The following is an 18,541-nucleotide window of genomic DNA, read 5'->3' on the forward strand; positions in this document are numbered from 1 at the left end:
CATTATTGTATAAAAATAAATCTGTAACAAAGAAATATTTAGTATAATTCCAAATCTGTTCCTCCTGGAAAGTTTATCGTTAATCACTTCATTTAAAGGCCTGCAATGGAGCTTACCAATGATCCCATCAAAAACACATGATTTTGGATTAAGCATTCTGTATTGCTTCTTGAATGGCAGTGTCAACTTTAAAACTAAAGATTTGAGTGTATTATCAAAAGTGGTCCAACTTATGAAAACCATAACACATTAAACAGTAATGTTTACGTGACTAAACTTAATTGAAAATAAATCAAACACTTTGCTTTTCAAATGTGTCCCAATATCATGCTCAATCGGACTTGCCCCAAATGGTGGAGTTAGAACTGTGCCAGGGGATCCCAATACAATCCCATCAAGGTGGCATGTACCAATGCCATCTCACTAGTCCAGGTGATCAATTTCAGTTCACAATTGATCACACTGATAGGTCTAAGAGTCAAAGGGATCACATAAACAAGACTAGCGTCTGCTAATACTAACTGATAGAATCAAAAAGGGAGAGAACAATCCATCATGGGAAGCGGGATACACAGCAGACTCATAGAATGGCAGATGTCCTAAATAGCACTCTGGCCTCAGAATCAGCCCTTAAGGCGTTCGGATATGGCTGAAGAGCCCATGAGAGTATTTTAGGCATGGAAAGCCAAGACACCCTGGGGAAAAAAAAAAAAAAGAAGACGACTTAAATGACAGATCTCTGCAAGTGAGATCCCAGTAGAAAGAACTGGGCTCCATCAAAGAAGGAGGTACCTTTCTCTGAAGGGAGGAGAGAACTTCCACTTTGACTATGACCCTGTGGGAATAAGATCGAAGTCAGCGAACTCAAAAGGCTTCCATAGCCTAGGCAACTCATGACAAGAGCCTAGGGAGATTACTGACACCATAAACAAGAGTGTCAAATTGTTAAGTCAACAACAGGAGTCACTGTGTACTTACTTCTCATGTGGGATCTGTCCTTAGTGTGTTGTCCAATGTGAAGTAATGCTATAACTAGTACTCAAACAGTATTTTGCACTTTGTGTTTCTGTGTGGGTGCAAACTGATGAAATCTTTTTAATATATACTAAATTGATCTTCTGTATATAAAGATAATTGAAAATGAATCTTGATGTGAATGGAATGGGAGAGGGAGTGGGAGATGGGAGGGGTGTGAGTGGGAGGGAAATTATGGGGAGGGGAAGCCATTGTAATCCATTAACTGTACTTTGGAAATTTTATATTTACTAAATAAAAAATAAATAAATAAATAAATAAATAAGTGTCCCAATATAATTTTGAAACAATGTTACAGAAATTTATAGACTCGCAACTTTACAGAAAAGAGAGTTTATATTTACTTTTTTTAAAGATTTATTTATTTATTTGAAAGTCAGAGTTACACACAGAGAGGAGAGGCAGGGAGAGAAAGAGTCTTCCATCCGCTGATTCACTCTCCAGATGGCTGCAACAGCCAGAGCTGCGCCAATCTGAAGCCAGGAGCCAAGAGCTTCCTCTGGGTCTCCTACGAAGGTGCAGGAGTCCAAGAACTGGGCCCATCCTCCACTGCTTTCCCAGGCCTTCACAGAGAATTGGGTCAGAAGTGGAAAACCGGGACTCAAACCAGCATCCATACGGGATGCCGGCACTGTGGCCTGCAGCTTTACCCACTACACCACAGCGCCAGCCCCGACAGGTTCTATTTATTAATATATATAGTGAGTTTGCTATGAGGCTAAGAGTACTTGATAAATACAGAAAGGCTGAATGAGTGAAAACCACTTCAGTTTTACAGATCCCATCAGCAGCTAGATTTTTAGCTCTGAATTTCATGTGTTCATTCACAGATATTTCACGATGTCGAAACTGACAAAGTCATTATTGAATTGTTGAACTGTCCAATCCTATATGACGACGTTAAAGTCAGATTTCTCTCTCGGGTAAGTAATCAAGAAATTACTTCTGCTGTTGTACTTGTTTGCTCTTTTGATTGATTTTGATTTAGGACTTCTATTGCTACAAATCCCAAGAGCAGAGATGAGAGACTTCAATCCGTAACCAGGAATAAGAAAGCATCATATCACTAACATATTTTCAAAAAAGAAAAACACATGTAATCTAAGATATTTTGCTCTTTTTTAAAAAAAGTTCTATATAATTCACATGTATGAAGCTCCTTTGTGTTTTTCTAAATTCTACTTGATATATATATATATATAAAACTAATCAAAAAACTCACAAAAACCAAGGAGCTAAAAAAACGTGTTTTTACTACATAGCAGTGACAACTTCTTTGTTTTATACCTTTAAAATACATTGCTATAAACTGAATGGGACTTTGCTTTTCTCGAAGTTGATGCTTATTACAAATAGTATTCATTAACCCTATATTTAACTTAAAATTAACCTTATTTTAACACTATATTTAACCCTATATTTAACTTCAAATAAATAAGAATGCCTTTCATTTTCTTTACTTGAACATATCTGCATAACTTCTACTGACCAGCCATAAATTGTTGTGTTTGCATATTATTCTGCATATAACAAATTTATAATCCTCAATAGTTTCTTTTTTATGTTTTTAAAAAACTTCTATTTAATAAATATAAATTTCCAAAGTACAGCTTTTGGATTACAGTGGCTTTTCCCCCTATAACCTCCCTCCACCCACAACCATCCCATCTCCCACTCCCTCTCCCATCCCATTCACGCAAGATTCATTTTCAATTATCTTTATAGACAGAAGATCAATTTAGTATATATTAAGTAAAGATTTCAACAGTTTGCACCCACACAGAAACACAAAGTGTAAAATACTGTTTGAGTACTAGTTATAGCATTCACATTGAACAACACATTAAGAACAGAGATCCTACATGGGGAGGTAAGTGCACAGTGATTTCTGTTGTTGATTTAACAACTGACATTCTTGTTTATGGCGTCAGTAATCACCCGAGTCTCTTGTCATGAGCTGCCAAGGCTATGGAAGCCTCTTGAGTTCGTCGACTCCAATCTTATTTAGACAAGGTCATAGTCAAACTAGAAGTTTTCTCCTCCCTTCAGAGATATAGGTACCTCCTTCTCTGATGGCCTGTTCTTTCCGCTGGGATCTCACTCACAGAGATCTTTCATTTAGGTTGGTTTGTTTGTTTCTTTTTGCCACAGTGTCTTGGCTTTCCATGCCTGAAATACTCTCATGGGCTTTTTTAGCCAGATGCAAATGTCTTCAGGGCTGATTCTGAGGCCAAAGTGCTGTTTAGGACGTCTGCCATTCTGTGAATCTGCTGTGTATCCTGCTTCCCATGTTGGATCATTCTCTCCTTTTTAATTCTATCAGTTAGTATTTGCAGACACTAGTCTTGTTTATGTGATCCCTTTGACTCTTAATCCTATCATTATGATCAATTATGAACTGAAATTGATCATTTGACTAGTGAGATGACATTGGTACATGCCACCTTGATGGGACTGAATTGGAATCCCAACATGTTTCTAACTCTACCATTTGGAGCAAGTCCGATTGAGCATGTGCCAAACTGTACATCTCCTCCCTCTATTATTCCCACTCTTATATTTAACAGGGATCACTTTTCAGTTACATTTAAACACCTAAGAATAATTGAGTGTTAATTACAGAGTTCAACCAAAGGTATTAAGTAGAAGAAAAAAATAGTAAAAGGGATAAAGTATTAAGTTGTTCATAACAGTCAGGTCAAGGGCTGATCAAGTCATTGTTTCTCATAGTGTCCATTTCACTTCAACGGGTTTCCTTTTTGGTGCTCAGTTAGTTGTCACCGATCAGGGAGAACAGATGATATTTGTCCCTTTGGGACGGGCTGATTTCACTCAGCATGATGTTTTCAGGATTCCTCCATTTTGTTGCAAATGACCGGATTTCTTTCTTTTTTTTTTTTACTGCTGTATAGGATTCCATAGAGTACATATCCCATAATTTCTTTATCCAGTCTACTGTTGATGGGCATTTAGGTTGATTCCAAGTCTTAGCTATTGTGAATTGAGCTGCAATAAACATTAAGGTGCAGACAGCTCTTTTAATTGCCAATTTAACTTCCTTGGGGTAAATTCCAAGGAGTAATCCTCAATAATTTCAATTCATATTCCTATGAAGTCATCAACCAGAACTGCCAACAAGTATGCTGGGCAACTTAAAAGTTATTTCTTGTACCTTCCTTCATCCCCTGCTTGCTGCCTGTTGGAAAAGAATCTTGTAAGTATTCAGATGGTCACTGAGTTGAAACAAGTCTGGGTAGTTACCACACTGGCTGGTGGCCTCCTACCTAATGGAGCTGCTCTAAATTCTCAAACAGTGGTTTCTAAGTAGAAGCAATGGTGTAAAGGTCATTGGCCTAGGGTACTTGGGTAACATCCAGCCTCTGATTATGAAAGCACTCAAAATGTCAGATATTTCTATCATCATCAACACTGTATCATCTTCAATAAGTAGGGCTAACTATTCAGTGCAGCTGTTCCTTATAGAAATGGTTGATATTTGTTGAATATGCCAGTAGTTTGGTCTTGAGGGCTCTCTGGAGGGTGGCTGTAAACTGTAGCCTGCCCTGACAGGACTGCAGGTGAGGTGGTCATGGAGGTTTACACTGTGCTTTTCACAGGATGCTTCATTATCCTGGCAGATGCCTGATGCCTAAGTGCCTGACTGTGAGCAGCAGCTGTGGCTCTCCCAGGAAACCTGTTTTCTTCCCAGAATCTTTTATTTAAAGGATACAAACTTCATGCATTTCATAAATCCAACTTCAGGAACACAGTGATTTATGCCACCATACCCGCTCTGCCACCCACACTCCTACCACTCTTCCTCCTCCCTCTCAGTCCCATTCCTAATTTTTTACTAAGATCTATTTTCAATTAACTTTATACCTATCTGATTAACTTTATACTAGGTAAAACATTCAACAAATAGTATGGAAAATAAAAGTGTTCCTCAACAGTCAAGACAAAGGCTGTTCAAAGTCACTGCATCTCAAAGTGTCAATTTCACTATAATAGATCACCTTTTAGGTGCTCTGTTAGTTATCACAGATGAGAGAGAACATAAGGCATTTGTATTTTGGGGACTGGCTTATTTCATTAAGTATAATGTTGTCCAGTTTCATCCATTTTTTTTTTTTTGCAAATAACAGGAATTCATTTTTTATTCACTTTATTTTTTTGACAGGCAGAGTTAGAGAGAGAGAGAGACAGAGAGAAAGGTCTTCCTTTTCCCTTGGTTCACCCTCCAAGTGGCTGCTACGGCAGGTGCATTGCGACCAGAGCACTGCACCAATCCAAAGTCAGGAGCCAGGTGCCTCCTCCTGGTCTCCCATGCAGGTGCAGGCCCAAGGACCTGGGCCATCCCCCACTGCACTCCTGGGCCACAGCAGAGAGCTGAACTGGAAGAGGAGCAACCGGGACAGAATCCGGTGCCCCAACCAGGACTAGAGCCAGGATGCTGGGGATGAACCAACAGTAAACCAAACCCTAAACTAGTAGAAAAAAAGAAAAAACTAAAATTAGAGAAAAAAAAATTCAACAAAATTGAATTCAAAAAACAATACAAAATATCAGCAAACTGAAGAGCTATTTTTGAAAAAATAAACAAACTATTGGCCCAGCTAACCAAAAAAAAAGACAGAGTAGACCCAAATCAACAAAATTAGAGATGAAAAAGGAAATGTAACAAAAGAAACCAAGAAATAAAAAGAATCGTCATAAGATACCCTAATCCCATGTTGGTGGGAATGTAAACTGGTAAAGCTGCTCTGGAAGACAGTTTGGAGATACCTCAAAAATCTGAATATAGACCCACCATTTGACCCAGTCATCCCACTCCCAGGAATTTACCCAAGGGAAATGAAATCAGTAAACAAAAGAGTTATCTGTACCTCCATGTTTATTGCAGCTTGATTCACAATGCTAAGGCATGCAATCAAAATAAATACCCATCAACCAAAGACTGGATAAAGAAATCATAGGATACATACACTATGGAATACTACACAGCAGTAAAGAAAAAATGAAATTAGTTCATTTGCAACTAAATGGATGAATCTTGAAAACATCATACTTAGTGAAATAAGCCAGTCCCCAAAGGACAAATACCATATGTTCTCTCTCAACTGTGAGAATTAATAGAGCACCTAAAACAAAATCTGTAGAAGTTAAATCAACATTCACTTCAAGAAGGGATGACTTGAGCTCCCCTTATCTTGACTGTCGAAGAACAGTTTTTGTTATTTTTCCTTCATACTATTTTTTGAATTTTTTACTTAACAGTTAACCATATATATGTATATGTATATATATGTATATAAAGTCAATTGAAAATAGATCTCAGTAAAAAATAAGAGTGGGAATAAGAGAGGGAAGAGGAAGTTTGTAACTGTAAAGCTCTATAATTCTGCATATATTCCTGTGGACTTAATTCTAAGGGTACAGTTTAAAAACTTGTCATGGGACTCCAAATCCCATTAAGCCTGATGGTAAAAATCCCATCTTGGTTGTTAAAGTGGTCATATTAAGTGTTAAAGTGATCATATATATATATATATGATCAAGTGCCTGGTAATAATAATAGAATTAAAAAAGAGAATGTTCCAACATGGGAAGTAGTTCACACAGCAGACTAACAGAATGACCATCACTTCAATAATACTCTGACATCAGATTCAGCTCTTCAGTCTTCCTGGTCTGGCTGAAAAGCACATGAGAGCATTTCAGGCAATGAAAGTCAAGACACTGGCAAAAAATGTGCTACGTGAAGGAACTCTGTAGTGAGACCCCAGCAGAAAGAATTGGCCATCAAAGAAGGATGTACTTTTCTCTAAAGGAAGGAGAAAGCTTCCACTTTGCTTATGCCCTTGTCCAAATACTGACAGTTAGTGGACTTCCAAGGTTTCCATAGCCTAGGCAGATCATGTCAAGAGCTTCAGGTGGTCACTGATAATCATACATAAGATAAATTGTTAGTTAAATTAGTTGTTAAATTAACAAAAGGAGTCACTGTGCACTAACACCCCATGTAGGACCTCTGCCCTCAATGAGTTTCATTATGAGTTAACTATAATACTACTCCTCAGTTTGTGTATGTGTGCAAACTGTTGAAATATTTACTAAGTATAGGTCATATGGTAGGTCTGTGTACAAAGTTAAGTGAAAATGAATCTTAATGGAGAATGAGACTGGCAAAGGGAGAGGGAGGAGGTGGTGGGGTGGGAGTATGGGTGGAAGGGTGGGTATGGTGTGAAGAATAACTATATTTCTAACACTGTACTTAGGAAATTTGTATTCCTTAAAAAATAAATTAAAAACAAAAAAGGCAGAGAGAAGAGACTGCCCATCGGCTAGTTTATGCCTCAACTCCCCACAAGAGCCATGGCTGGGGAAAGCTGAGGCTGGGAGCCAGGAATTCAAATCTGGTCTCCCATGTGGGTTGCAGGGACCCATCACCTGTTGCCTCCAGGGTGTGCACTAACAGGAGGCTGGAATCAGGAGCTGAGCTGGGACTTGAATCCAGGAACTCTTATATAGGATGTGGGTGTCCCAAGTGGCATCTTAACTGCTATGCCCAAAGCCCAGGCTATCCTTGAAATTCCTGATAGAAACAAAAGGACAAAGCAACAGCATTCTATTAGTCTCCTCCTTGTCTCTAGGTGTATTATCAAGGAGTGCTGCCTATTTAATGGGTACAGTTGTTAGAGCAGTATATAGAGGCATAAATGAAGGGAAGACGCCAAAGAGATTATTCTGTGGAACTAGTTCTTGGTATCAATTTTACTATGAAAATAACCATTTTTTCTTTAACCATGTCTTTTTAGAATCTCCCCAAATACTACGACAACTGTGCATTCTTCTTTTGGTTCAATACAGCTTTCATACAAAATAACAGGTATGGATATAGTATAAATCCAATAGAAACAGCCTAATCTTCAATGCCTGTGTGTAAGATATAATGGCCATTCTTTTGCCAATTGTTATAATCTCTTCATTACACTTATTCAATGTGATTATTTAAAACCTAGATGAGACTCAACTGTTGCATGATCCTCATGGGCCATGCCAGAGAACTGTGTTCTAAGTTACAAAGGATTAAAATCAGATCCTGAGTATGGTGATAACGTACTCCCAGTAAATTCAATATGATTATGCACAGTACCTTGAATTCAAAATATAGCAGGTCCCCAGTAAGTGCTGATCCACTTAGAAGCAATCATCAACCTATGCTAATCTAAAGCACAATTTCTGGAGGCTCTCCCAAAGGGAGAGCAAGTTCAATGGGGGAGCCTGGATCCAAGTCATGGTACTGATGTAAGGCTGCCACAAAACACACCAGACACCAGAGTTAGAGGAAAGGTTTATCATTGGGTGGGGGGAGCCAGATGGGCTGGGGAAAGAGGGCAAGAGGGTAAGAGAGCAGGAGAGCATAACAGAAAGAGGGATCAAGAGAGAAAAGAAATAATTTATTAGTCTCCCAATTGCACATTTTTCTAACAACTCAATCAGGAAACTTTTTATTAAAAAGCATTTATTAAGTGGATTTCAAGGTTATCATTCCAAAGACCTTTTTACCCATACCTGGAACTCATTCCTGAATCTAGAAATGCTCTACTTTGGGGTTATGTTCTGTGGGGGTGAAAAGATGGTATCAACATACCCTACAACCCAAAGGAAAAGATACTTTGAAAATTATTCAAGTTAGAGTGAAGTTGGTTGCAATTGCATGTGGCTCTATTTGATATTCATCACATCCAACCCTACTCTGCTGCAAATCTGAACTGGCTCGAGTGCCATCCCAAGTCCTATAAGACAGCAGAGGGAACATCTCACACACACTCCTGTGATACACGCACATTTAATAGATTTTGAAGGCGAATGCTGCATTTCATGGAAAATTTTTATGCATTTATATCTGGAAGTAAACAAACAATAAACTTTGATTCATTACATGGGCAAAGTCCCTCAAATAGAGAAACCTGGTGCTACTCCTGAAAAATGGCTGTTACTACAGTGTACAGTTTTGTCCTTTGAAACAATGTGTTCATACTGGAGAAGCAATATTAGATCATTTTTATGTAAGTTTCTAAAGATTTCTGTAAGCTTTACATGTACACACTACTTGGCAAAGCAGATTTTATAGCTATCAGGATGTTGTTTGGCAAAAAACACCAATGTCATTCTTAAAAAAAAAAAAACAGTATTATTGGGTTTTATTATTCTTTAAAGATTCATTTATTTGAAAGTTGAGAGTGTTGTGGCACACTGGGTTAAAGCCTCTGCCAGGGAGAGGGAGAGGGAGGGGGAGAGGATGAAGAGGAGGAAAAGGGAGAGGGAGAGAAGGAGAGGAGGCAGAGGGAGAGAGGGGAGAGGGGCAGAGGGAGAGGGAAGAGGGAGAGGAGGGGAGATGGAGGCAGAGGAGGGAGAGAGGGGAGAGGGGAGTGGGAGAGGGGAGATGGAGAGGGAGATGGAGACATAGAGGGAGAGGGAGAGCATGAAGAAGGGAGAGAAGGGGGATAGAGGGAGAGGGAAGTGGGGGGAAGAGGGAGGAGAGGGAGAGAAGGAGAGAGAGAGGGAAAGGGAGAGGCATGATGTAGGCAACAAATGTCCAAGCCATTGGGCCATCTTCTGCTGCCTTCCCAGGCCATCAGCAGGGAGTTGGAGCAAAAGTGGAGCAACTGGAACTCAAACAAGCACTCCAATATGGGACGCCAGCATTGCAAGTGGCAACTTAACCCACTATACCACAATGGTGGCACTGTTATTGGGTCTTATTACACATCAAGCCTCTGGTGGCATTGTCATCTATGCAAACATGCTTTATCAATCTTGGATGTCATTAATTCTATAACAGGAGATGCTAAAAGATTTGGTAGTATGTTGTCACTGAGGTACTTGTTAGCGAAGATGAAGGTATTCTGTGAGGGATGTGGAGGAAGCCAAGTAAGACACAAAAAAAGGCTGAGGTTCTAAATGTGGTGAGCAAGGCTTTTCACGAAGGCCAAGGGGGCCTACTGCAGGGCTTGACTGTTAGTCCTAAAATAAAATGTAATGTGTGCTTGCTTTTCCTCCTTAGGCTGTATTTAAGACGAAATGAATTGGACAACCCACACAAACGAAAAGCCTGGAAAATTTACAGTTCATGTTTCTCAGTTGAGATGTACTTCAATCAGACCTAAGGTAATTATCCTGTACCTGGTACTCTTTTTAGTGTAGCTCCTCTTATAACACACATCATATGCTTCCCAATCGGTACCACACATGTTTTCCAAAGCTATCTATTTGTAGGCACATATACTGACTTTTGTGCATGTATATAATTGTATATAGTTGAGAAATTAAACATTAAAGTGTCAATGGTGATTTTTTAAAAAATGTATTTATTTGAAATGCAGAGCAACCGAGAAAGAGTGAGTATGTAAAAGAGAAAAAGAGAGAGAGCATATCTTCCATCCACTGGTTCACTGCTCAAATGGCCACAGGACCAAGGCCAGGAGCCCAGTACTCTTTCCAGATCTCCTACATGGATGGCAGGGGTCCAGGCACTTCAGCCATCTTCACTCCCTTCTCAGGCACATTAAGAGGAAGGTGGATCAGAAGCGGAGCAGCTGGGAGCTAATCTGCACTCCAACAGGGGACACCAGTTACAAGCAATGGCTTAACCGGCCACACCACAATGCTGACCTATATTTCTTTCCTTTTTAAGTAATATACTTCATGGGAAGTTTCCATCTTATGATGAGATAAATGAGAACAAAGGGCAAAGGAACATTAGGTTATAATTCTGGATAACTGTGATACCAAACTCTTATATCAAATGATTGATTTTATTGTCTCATCAATATGTATTTACTTACACATTTTTGGGAAAGTATTTAACACTGCTTTGTTTCACATTTGTAACTTCAGATTTTCAAAAAGCTAATTTCTATTTTCTTCCTCTACTTGATTTGCAAACTCTCTGTTACCAAACATCAACGCAGCAGCAAAGACTAAAATTTAAACCCAGGAAAGAAAAATGTTTCACACACCAGTCCCCAGCACTGACACACTGTTCTCTTGTTCCAAGTACTATACAGGTAGCTTATGTGACAAACTTCAGTTACACACACACATAGCAGGAGGGTAATGCAATCTTGGTAAACACAGAAAATAAAGAATTATCAGTAACTTCTTTTTGTGTGCAAAAGACAAAAGAAATAGTAAATAATTGGAATTATTTTAAAATCCATCAGTCCTGCTCAAACCAGCTTCATCCATGCCTGGGGAACTCTGAGGAAGACAGCCCTGTGGCCACAGGGAATCACTTTTTCTTGACTACTGTTGCTTTAAGTACTTTTATTAAAATTCATTTTTATTAAAAGTTTTTGTGAGGCCAGTGCTGTGGCTCACTAGGCTAATCCTCCGCCTACGGCGCCGGTACCCCGGGTTCTAGTCCTGGTCAGGGTGCCGGATTCTGTCCCGGTTGCTCCTCTTCCAGTCCAGCTCTCTGCTGTGGCCCGGGAGTGCAGCGGAGGATGGCGCAAGTGCTTGGGCCCTGCACCCCCATGGGAGACCAGGAGGAAGCACCTGGCTCCTGGCTTCAGATCGGCGCAACGCACCGGCCATAGGGCCACCTGGGGGGGTGAACCAACTGAAAAAGGAAGACCTTCCTCTCTGTCTCTCTCTCTTTCATTGTCTAACTCTGCCTGTCAAAAAAAGTTTGAGATGACATTTTAAATTTATATTACAGTCAAAGGTTTAATGTTCTACTGAATAAAAAGTTCAAAAAATAAAAAAAAAATAGAAAGACCATAGTCCAGCAGAAAAATAGGTGAGGACTATAATCAATAACCAAGTGAAAAGATGTCCAACTTCACTCATATAAAGCAAATTTTAAAAGTCACAGAAGCATTCTTACCATTGGAGCATATAATTCTTATCAATCTGTTGGTCAATCATTTAATACAAACTTTAACCCTTTCCATTTCCCTTTCCTTTCCTTCCTCCTCTATCATTTTCTTTTAACTTTAGCTCCCATGCATAAGGGCAAACATGTAGTATTTACCTTTCTTCTATGGCCAGCTGATTTTGATCAACATGATGTCTTTCAGTTCAAACCATTTTGCTGCAAATGATAGGATTTCATTCTTTTTTTATAGCTGAAGAGTATTCCATTGTGGTATATGCATGTATGTGTATGTATCACATTTCCTATATCCAGTCACCTAATAATGGACACCTTGGTTGACTGCATTTTGGCTACTGTGAACAGGGCTGCCATAAGTATGGTGGAACATGTATCTCTGATAAAATGATTTATCCAGGAATGGGACTGCTGGTTCCTAGGGCAAATCTATTTCTAGTTTCTAAGGAAATTTCCATACATTTTCCACAGTGGCTGCACTAATCACATTCTCACCAACAGCATAAAATAGTTCCCCTCTGTCAACATCACCAACATTGTTGTTTTCTTTTGGATAACAGCCATTATGAAAGAGGTGAGGTGATGTCTCATTGTGGTGCGGATTTGCATTTCTCTAATGGCTAGTAATGCTGAGCACTTTTTCATTTATTTTTTGGCCATTTGTACTTTTTTGAAAACTGTTTATTCAAATCCTCTGCCCATTTCTTCAATTAATTGGTTGTTTTCTTATTGTTCAGTTTTTAGAGTTGCTGATCTATTTTAGATACTAGCCCTTGCTGGATAAGCAGCTTGGAATATTCCCTCCCAGTCTGTTGGATGTCTCTTCACTCTGTTGTTTCCTTTGCTGGGCAAAAGCTTCTGAGATTCATATAAGGCCATTTTGTTTACTTTTACTTTTGTTGCCTGCATTTTAGGTCTTAAGAAGTCATCTACTCCATTGCCTTGAAGTGTTTTCCTTGTTTTCTTGTAACTATTTCATAGTCTCAGGTCTTAAATTTAGGTCTTCAATCCAAGTGAGTTTTGTATCTGGCAACAGACAGGAACCTAACTTCATTCTATATCCAATTTTGCCATTACCATTTATTGAAAAGACTATCCTTCCTTTAATGTTGTGTTCCGTCTGGGCACTTTTGTCAAAAATCAGCTGTCTGTATTCATGGGGATTAAATTCTGGTCTCTCTACTATGTTTCAGTGGTCTATGTGCCTGTTTTTATGCCAGTAGCATGCTGCTTTTATTACTATAGCTTTGTAGTATGCTTTGAAGTCAGACACTGTGATGCCTGCAACTTAAATTTTTTTCCCACGATTGCTTTGTCTATTCTGGGACTTTTGTAAAATTCCAAGTGAATTTTTAAGATTTTTTTCTTTAAAGAGTTTCATTGGTATTTTGATAGGAATTGCGTTGAATCTGTAGATTGCTTTGAGTAGTACAGATATCTTAATATTCTTTCTATCCACGAGCAAGGAACTTGTCTGTGTGTGTGCGTGTGTGTGTGTTCATGATTTCTTACATTTTATAGTGTTCATGGTAGAGATTTTTCACTTCTTTGGTAAATTTATGCCTAAATATTCGATTTTTTGATGGCTATTGTGAATGGGACTTTTTTCTTGATTTCTCTTGCCCAGTTCATTACTGATGTACAAAAAGTTACTTTTTTTGTATGTTGGCTTTCTAACCTTAGACTGTATTCATTTATCAATTCAAATGCTTTTTGCTAGAGTGTTTAGGCTTTTCCATGTACACTATGTCATACATGTCAACAGGGATGTTTTGACTTCCTCCTTTGCAATTTCAAAGTTCAATTTCTCTTCCCAAATTGTGCCTCAAACTTCCAATACTACATTAAATAAGAGTGATGAAAGTGGGCATCAAAGCAACTTAAGTCTGTCACACTAGCTTTCTTGGTGGAAATACACTACTACTTTCAGGAAGGGACACGGGTGCTGAAATTGCACCAATGTTAAGAACTTAAAAAAAAAAAAAGAGGGAAGGAAACTCCAACTTTTAAGAATTTTTTTAAAGACTTATTTATTTAAGAGGCAGTTACAGAGGGAGAGACAGAGAGAGAGAGAGAGCTCCAATCCTCTGGTTCACTCCCCAAATGGCCACAATGGCTATAGCTGAACGGATCTAAAGCCAAGAGGCAGGAGCTTCTTCTGGACCTCCCATGTGGCTGCAGGGGTCCAAGCACTTGGGCCATCTTCCACTGGTTTCCCAGGCCATAAACAGGGAGCTGGATTGAAAGTGGGGCAGCCAGGAATTGAACTGGCACCCATTTGGGATACCAGCACTGTAGGCTGAGGCTTAACCTTCTACACCACAGTCCCAGGCCAAAGATTTATGATTTTGAAATAGATTACTGCTGAGGTTTCTCTTCCCCAACCCTCTGAGATTCATCAAAATTCTGGCAGTCATGTGTCGCCACACTAGTCTGGGTTTGCTCATGTAGAGCACACTTGTTGAGATCTCTCGGGATACTGTGCTCACATGGCCCAAAGTGAACAATTCTTTGAGCAACATGAAAAACTTCTGTGATACTAGTTTTCTTAAACAGTATCTACTAACTTAGAATAGGATTATCCAAAAGTTAATAGCAAGCAATTTAACCACTTTAGAAACACGGAGAGAGATGTGGAGAGTAATCCTACTAGGGCAAGATTCTTAACTGCAGTGTACACACACATACACTTTTGTCACCTATGGTGAGATTACTTTACATGAGGAATTCTTGCAGTAAGTGAAATGCTTCTTGCAATAAAACTACCACCTGAAAACATTACTGTACATCACTCTTGACTATTCCTGACTGTTGGTTCTCAGTATAGATACAAAGCACATAAACAAATATCGTGGTGCCAAGTGGCTGAACAGAAACTAAAAAAGAACCATGCAGTTCAGTACTCGGCAACACAACCAAGATGTATGACCCAGTATTTGAAGCTTATTACAAGATTACTTTTAGGGGATCTCCCCACGGGGAAAGGAACCTTTACTATTTCTTCTCCCCCTAAAATGGATCCAGAGCAATTAACCAATGTTACCGCAGTGAAGAAGTTTGGACCCTGCTGTCTCAGCCGTGTCCTGAGGAGGGTGCTAGTGAGCACCTGCCACAGGGCTGCTTTCCACCATCGAGAAACTTCCCAGGGCCGCATGGACCCCCCTCATGAGAGGGCACAGAGAGCAGAGACTCTACCAAAAGTAGACACCAACCTATCCCACTGCTGTTGATGTGATCGCATTTATCTAGCTTATCCTTTGACCTCCCTGATACAAAGAATGATCGGCTCAGTTCATAACCAACAAAGAAGAGATAGCCTGGCACTTCTCGAAGTAAAGTGCTTGAGAGTCCGTGGAATACTTGAAGATATACCTTCAAGTTAAGGCTCTTCAGAATAAGGGTATCAGCTTTATACATACATAACTCACTCTGTCTTCCTGGAAATTTAAAACTGGGAAGGAGGAAGGGTGTTCTTTTCCTGGGTGACTCACAGGCAGTACTCAATGTTGAGGTAAGAGAACGCCCTTCTGGGCCCAGCACTGTGGCTTTGCTGGTAAAGCCACTGCCTGCAGTGCTGGCATCCTAATAGACATCAGTTCCAGTCCCAGCCGCTCCACTTCTGCTCCGGCTCTTTGCTATGGCCTGGGAAAGCAAAAGAGGATGGGCCAGGTCCTTGGGTGACTGCACCTGCATGGGAGGCCGGTAAGAGGCTCCTGGCTTCAGAGCTCTTGGCCCAGCTCAGGCCATTGCAGCCATTGGGGAATGGGCCTGAGGATAGAGAACCTCTCTCTCTCTGTGTGTGTGTGTGTGTGTGTGTCTGCCTGCCTCTGCCTATCAAATAAATAAACTTAACAACAACAAAAAAAAGAGTATGCCCTAAATCCTGCATCTTAACAACTGGAAGAGCAGGTTGTTTTGGGGGATGCTTCAGTGTTCTCCCTTACCACTGATGGGAAAATAACTCTCCTGCTAGAAGCAGAATGCTCAGGCATAAAGTAATATTTGATTGGTGTCTTAAAGAATAGGAGACACCACGATTCTCCAACCAGTAACTACACAGAGACTTTTCTGGAACTGAATGAGGGACAACACCCTCATTCCATTTTGTACTCCACTCAGAGCCTACATTCTTTTGAAATTCTTTTTTTAATTTAATTTTATTTAGGAGACAGAGAGAATAGGACAAAGCTCTCATAAACTGATTCACTCCCCACATGTCCACAATGATCAGAGTGGAAGCTGGGCACCAGGAACTCAATCCAGGGCTCCCACATGGGTGGCGGGAACTCATTACTTGAGCCATCATCTGCTGTCTCCCAGAGTGCCCATTAGCAAGAACCTGGAATCAGGAGCCAGAGCAGGGAACTGAACCCAGGCCCATTGGTGTGGAATGCAAGCACCCTAACCCATGGCTTAATGGTTGGACCAAATACCTGCCCCCTTCGGATATTTTGAACAGAAAAATGTATTGCATCTATTGATAGCTTTGCCAAAAGGGGGGAACTAAAAGAAAAAGGAAATAAAAACTTCAGTGATTTAAAACCTAGAACAGATGACGAAAACCGTATCGTACATGATTTTTCTGATCTCTCCAAATCAGTTGGTGTGTACTAAGAAGGAAGGTCCCAGCATCAAACTTTAACTAAATAAGATCATAACAAAATATTAATAATATATCATCTCTAGATTTACCTTCCCACAAATCACACAATACTAAATCATATAAACATTTTATAAGTAGGTTTATTACAAAAAGCCACAGTACACACATCATTAATGTAAGTTAAACATGCTACTGTAATTGGTTTGGAGAAAATCAGAAACAACCCTGAAGTGTAACAGCCAGGTAGTTAAATACAATGAGATCCAGGAAGAGGTTAAAAGAATGAGATGAGCAGAGCCAGAAGCTTCCACCACCACTGTCGGCGTCAAGAGTTGTGCCTGTAATGATGAGCTCCAGCTCCTGGAAACCATCAGTAAAAACTGCTAGAGGATCAAGAAGGGCTTTGTGCGCAACACGCAAGCTGACGGAATTTTCTATGGGAATTTTCCGATGCTTTGGAGAAGTTGTCACTCAGGGTGCTGGTGGCAGCTTTCTGCCAGCTATAAAACAGAATGGCAGTGTGGCAACCCTGCCTGGGATTGTTCATCCATCTGCTGCGTGTCCTGATGTCTATTCAGGCTATGGGTTTGCTGCTGGGAATATTGCAGTCTTTGAGACAAGTGACCCTGAAGCAATGGTATCCCTGGTGGTGTTAGATTTGACTTTAGCTGTAGTGTCTGCTGATTTAAATGAAAAAGATGGCCAGCCTGTGAAGGAGCAACTTGCCCAAGCTGCATTTGACCACATCCCTGTTGGCATGGCATCAAAAGCTGTCATTCCAGTGACTGCCAAAGACGTGGAGAAGGCCTTGGAGATATGTATGGACTGGTCCCTACAAGAACACTATGGTTGAAGATGAGATTTTCAGTGAGTATGCTGCTAAGAAAATGAGCTTCAACCATAAGGGACAAGTGTGCATGATGACCCACAGTGGCCACACAGGCATAGGCCACCAAGTAGCCTCAAATGCACTGGCAGTTGTGCAAAAGGCCAGAAAGACAGACAAGATTACAGTAAATGACCATCAGCTGGCTAGTGCTCAAATCACTTCTGCAGGTCAGGCCTGCCTAAAGGGAATGGTAGTGGCTGGGAACCACACCTGCTCCACTGCTCTTCCATGACTTTCTCAACTCACTGGGTATTGCTGTGGATTCGTTCTGAGAGGAAGAGTCATCACACAGACACCAGGAGTCAGGTGATAACGGGCCAGAGGTCAGCAGCCTGTAAACTCATTAATTTCAGCTGGTACAGCAGCTTATATAACAGGCAGCCAATCCAGTCAAGGGGCAGTTTATGCCCTAACCAATCACAGCCTGTTGCCAGGCAGGCTCCATTGCCAGGAGGGTTCCAAAGCCATTCCTGAGTAACTGACGCTCACTTGCCAGCGGCCACCTTGGCATGGCCTTCTCATTCCACCACATTTCCCCCTTTTCATTTATTTTTGAGCAACGGGAGGCATGATTCTTGGCCATACCATTGTTGACCCCATTTCCTTATGGTCTCCATACGTGGCTGTGCCTGTCTTAGGTTGTCCCTCAGGGGATCTCACCCGTCATTGACTAACCAGCCCTCAAAACAGGAGACTACAGGAGTGCTTGCTCAGAGGGGGGTAGGAATGAGGAACAATGGAAATCAGGAATGGTGTGACCGCACACAGGCTGTGAGCCATTTGAGTGGCTGACCAGAGCTAGTGGAGTATAAAGCAGTAGCGGATGTGGCTATGGGCAGTTCCTCAGGAAAGGATGATAGGGCAAGGGCTTGACACTCAGTAGCAGGTGCATCCGCTAACAAGGCGGACTCTCAGTCTTGTTCAGCTGGTTCTGGTTGACTGTCAGTTGCAGGCTTGATGTTTCTGGCTGGTACCCAAATGGGCTGCCCCGCATTCTCTGGAAAGACACAAGCATATCTTCGGCCCTTGTAGCAGAAGCCTTTCTATGGGTGTTGGTATCCAGGGCCTGAATTCTGCGTCTGCTCAGACATTAACGGCAAACATGTGGGTGGGA

General features: G+C 40.7%; 1 protein-coding gene and 1 non-coding gene across 2 annotated transcripts in view; one reads left to right on the forward strand and one right to left on the reverse strand.

The window, feature by feature from the left end:
- The window catches only part of LOC127487170 (cellular tumor antigen p53), a 56,709-nt gene that overhangs the window by 24,721 nt on the left and 13,447 nt on the right, over positions 1-18,541 (reverse strand).
- LOC100346342 (uncharacterized) lies at positions 810-18,416 on the forward strand. Its single transcript, XR_016213323.1, has 3 exons — positions 810-1,958; positions 7,854-7,924; positions 10,106-18,416. It is a non-coding gene; the product is annotated as an uncharacterized LOC100346342 (transcript).

The sequence above is a fragment of the Oryctolagus cuniculus genome, chromosome 9, assembly GCF_051225735.1.
Source record: "Oryctolagus cuniculus isolate XC-2025 breed Fujian yellow rabbit chromosome 9, ASM5122573v1, whole genome shotgun sequence".
In the NCBI taxonomy this organism is placed as follows: Eukaryota; Metazoa; Chordata; class Mammalia; order Lagomorpha; family Leporidae; genus Oryctolagus; species Oryctolagus cuniculus.